Source organism: Mesocricetus auratus, unplaced genomic scaffold (assembly GCF_017639785.1).
Source record: "Mesocricetus auratus isolate SY011 unplaced genomic scaffold, BCM_Maur_2.0 Super-Scaffold_15014, whole genome shotgun sequence".
NCBI classification, from domain to species: domain Eukaryota; kingdom Metazoa; phylum Chordata; class Mammalia; order Rodentia; family Cricetidae; genus Mesocricetus; species Mesocricetus auratus.
Window position 1 is genome coordinate 32,032,891 of NW_024429186.1, and position 4,170 is coordinate 32,037,060.

The window sequence follows — 4,170 nt, forward strand, 5'->3', positions numbered from 1 at the left end:
TGCAGCACCCGCCCTGCAGCGAGGGGTGTTCGGAGCGAACCACTAGCGGGTGGAGGTGGAAGCGGAGTGTGAACCAGGCCGGTAGCGTTAGCTGTCCGGGTCCCGGGGGTCTGTGGTGCTGTCAGCCCCGGGCCAGCTCGGGTTAGGGCTCTTCGAGAACAGCCATCCGACCACCGGAGAGTCCCCGAGTTCAAGCCTTCCCTGCTTTTCCTCAGAGCCGGTTCTGTTTGGCGCCCTTTGCTGCCCCGGGCCTTTCTGCCTCTGCACGCTAAGAAGAGAACACTAGAGCCCCTAGGCTATGAACTCGGATCTCAGCCTGATGTTAGACTTATGTGGGCTTGGGCAGGTGACACTGCCGCTCTGAGCCTGGGGCTCCTCAAGCAAACAGACGGGAGTACCAAAGATCCTGTAAAGGGCTCTCAGGTGTCCTTCTAGAACGCCGGTTCTCAACCTGTGGGTCGTGACTCTTTTGGGAGTGTGTGTGTAACATCAGTATCCTGCATATCAAGTATTTACATTACGACTCCTAACAGCAGCAAGATCACAGTTAGGAAGTAGCAACAGAAATAGTTTCATGGTTGGGGGTCACCACAATATGGGGAACTAAACTGTTGAAGGGCGCGGCATTAGGAAGGTTGAGAACCGCTGTGTTAGGAGCTGAAAGACTTCATCGGTAGCCTCACTGTATTCATCTCCTGATCTTTTCCGGTCCCTATGAAAACTCTCCAGCCAAGCTAACTGTTCTCCACCCATCCTGTGATTCTGGAAGCCATCTGTTACCCAACTCTGAAAGTGAAACATGCTATTCTTACGGGGGTTGCATTGTTTTGTTCAGTTCTGGCGTAAGTTGTATAAAACAAACATGTGTAGGCTTCCCATTCCCCAGCTTTGGGTATACCATTCTGCCCATTGCCCTACAGTGAAAACACTTGGCATCCCTTCCCCCTCCTGATTTGCTTCCCTAGGCCTACAAACCTGACTTCCTAATACAGGAGGCATTCCATGAGCTTCAGCTGCATAAATAACAAGCTAATGTATGAAGGAACAAACGAATGAACCACCTAGTGCCCGTTGATGTTTGTTTGTTTTACTTGAGTTATCTTGCCTAATTCTCAAGAGCTTCAAATGGCCTTCACTTGCTAAACCCTGGAGACATGCCCTGGGATCTACCTGCAAGTCATCTGCTCCCAGCTGCTGCTCATCATTGGGCCTTCGATACCCTTCAGCTGGCTGGTTTTAAAGCTGCCTGAGCAGGCTTCGGTCTCTGCTTTCACTTTCTTCACCCTGCCTCCCCAACCCTGCCTAACATCCTTCTAAAAAGTACGAAGTTAACCCTGCCACTCCCCTGTTCAAAGTCTTCCAGTTGCTTCTGCCTGGCTATAAAGCGCACACTCCTAGCTAGCCCGGCCGCTGATAATCTGGCTTCTGAGTTCTGATCTTCATCCTCACATTCGCAGATGCTGAGTCTTAGTCATAATTCACTGCTGCCATTGCCCCGTGCGCTAGTTCACGCCACATCCTTTCCTATCCCCCTCTGGCAGAGTGAGCAGGTACTTCATACTTCCAAAGTACTGTGTCTGTGTCGCTTGTGGTGCCCAAATTCTGAACCCCCAAATCACCAAGAGGCCCATTTCCATGCAAAGAATCTTTTATTAAAATTATTTAACGAGCTAAACCCATTACCTCGGGTCCTTCACCCCGCCACCATGGCGGATGGCTGGAGAAAAGGTCCTGAGCAACCTCGAGGCAGGATCTTAAAGGGCAGCGTAAGGGGAGTGTCTAGGGGTATGAAACAGTCTCAGGGTTGGTGTGCTTCTAAGTTTGGATGACCTGTAATGACTTATTTAAAACTGTCTGTCTTGGGGTCAGAGAGATGGTTCAGCGACTAGGAGCATTCATTACTCTTCCAGAGGACCAGGGTTCTGTTTCTGGCACCCACACCAGGTGGCTCACAACCACATTTATCTCCAGCTCCAGGCAATCCAAATCCTCTGGCTCCATGCATACCTGCATAGTCCCTCAGAACAGACACCCATAATTAAAAATAATAAAGTCTAAAAAACACCAACAAACCTGTCACCTCTATTGGCTAAGCTGGGGGAAACAAAGACCATTCTCTGCTTTTCTGAATCGTCTGCTCATAGCACAGTGCACAGTGAGTAGTTAGTCAATAAGTAATTGAGAAATGACTAAATACTTCTATGCTCACAACACCGCTGAGGAACACAAGAACAATAGCCGGGAGATATGTCAATCTCTAGCTGCAGAGGTTGCTGCCAACATCCCTTAGACAGTTGCTCAATACTTTCGGGGATTTGGGTTTTGTGCTAACACTTCATGCATGCTAAGTAAGCACTCTGTCACTGAGATACACCCCAGCCTCTCCACCCATAGTTACCTAAGTCTTTCGTGGTTTTTATGGTTAACTTTTGAGATCCTTCTCTGTGTTTAGAAGCTCAAGCTTAGGTATGATGTGGCAAGCATATATCTTAGAATTTTAGTGATCACCCAAATTCATCGTTGATTTTGTTCGTTTGTTTGTTCTTTTGTTTTTCAAGTTAGGGTTTCTCTGTGTAGCCTTAGTTGTCCTGGAACTCACTCTGTAGACCCTGGCTGGCCTCGAACTCACTGAGTTCTGCCTCCCTCCGATTTCTGAGTGCTGGGAATAAAGGTGTGTACCACCACCGCCCAGCTCATCCTTGATTTTATAGTCTTAGGCTGGGCATGTTCACACAGGTTTATAATCCAAGAATTAAGAATGTTGAAGTAAGAGGGTTATGGATTCAAGGCCAGCCTGGGCCATGTAGCAGGGTCCTTCCTCAAAAAAGAGAGTAGACTGGGAATATATCTCAGCGTAGACTGTTTACCCAATCCTAGCATGCAAAATACCTTAAATTTAATCCCCAGTACTGTCAAAAATGTTTTTAACAATAGGAATACATTTGTACATGATTGCATGAAAGCCCTTCCCAGAGAATAAAGATTGGAATTGTCTTCTGTGGTCTGCAAGGTACAATCCTATGAGGTAGTACATTCTTCTGGTTGGAGCCTCTAGACACAGCACTGCCTACAGACTAGTGGTTCTCAACCTTCCTAATGCTGCGATTCTTTAATACAGTTCCTCATGTTGTGGTGACCCCAACCAAAAATTATTCTTGTTACTACTGTATAACTATAAATTTGCTACTGCTATGAGTCATAATGTAAATATCTGTGTTTTCTGATGGTCTTAGGCGACCCCTGTGAGAGAGTTGTTGGATCCCCGAAGGGTCACGACCCACAGGTTAAGAACCACTGGCCTGTAGGGACATGTGCTCATAAATGCAAGTGGCAGCAGGGTTCAGGGTTCTGGGTTCAAGTTTACACTATAGTCTCAATATGCATTTACATACACATGATTTAGTTCATTGTTAAATTAGGGAAAATGCACACTTTCAAATTTCACAAAAATGTTATGGTTGTAAAAAGGATTGACTAGTTCCATTAGTAGGAAACTCCAATCAGTGGTCAGTTCACCTTGAATAACACGCATAATGTTCTTTCTCATCACCTCAAATCCTCTAGTATTTGTGAATGTGCTCTGAACCATGCTTTCCCATCTTTGTGTGTGTGTGTGTGTATTACTGGATGGGACTATATAAACTGTCCTTCCCCTCTGGACTCCTTTAAAATGTGGACTACAGCCATATAGAGTCACTGTGTATAATCAATGACACCCAGATTTCACCTACTGATATACACAGCTACAATTTAAAGTAATGATTAGATTTATCTATAGTGAAAATCCAGACCCTTTTGGAGTTACTTTTGAACTTACTAGAAATGGAATCACAGTTCTTGTACCACTCTAAGACTGTTTTTCTCTCCACATCATGTTTTGAGGATTAATTCATGCTGATAGGATGAACTATCCTGTATTGATGTTCTTCCTTTTTTAAGATTTTAAAATTCTATTTAGGGATGGAACCTGGGACTTCTGGAAAGGCAGCGAACGCTCTTACCGGTGGAGCCATCAGCCTGGTGCACTGATTTTCATTGCTGCATTTTACAACATTCCCTTCCAAAGCTGAAGTGGAGAAAAATGTAAAATTCCGGGTGATGATTTGGGTATAAACAGGTTCATATCAACTCTATCAAAAATGGACCTCCGGGTCAGCAATCAGCCTCCCT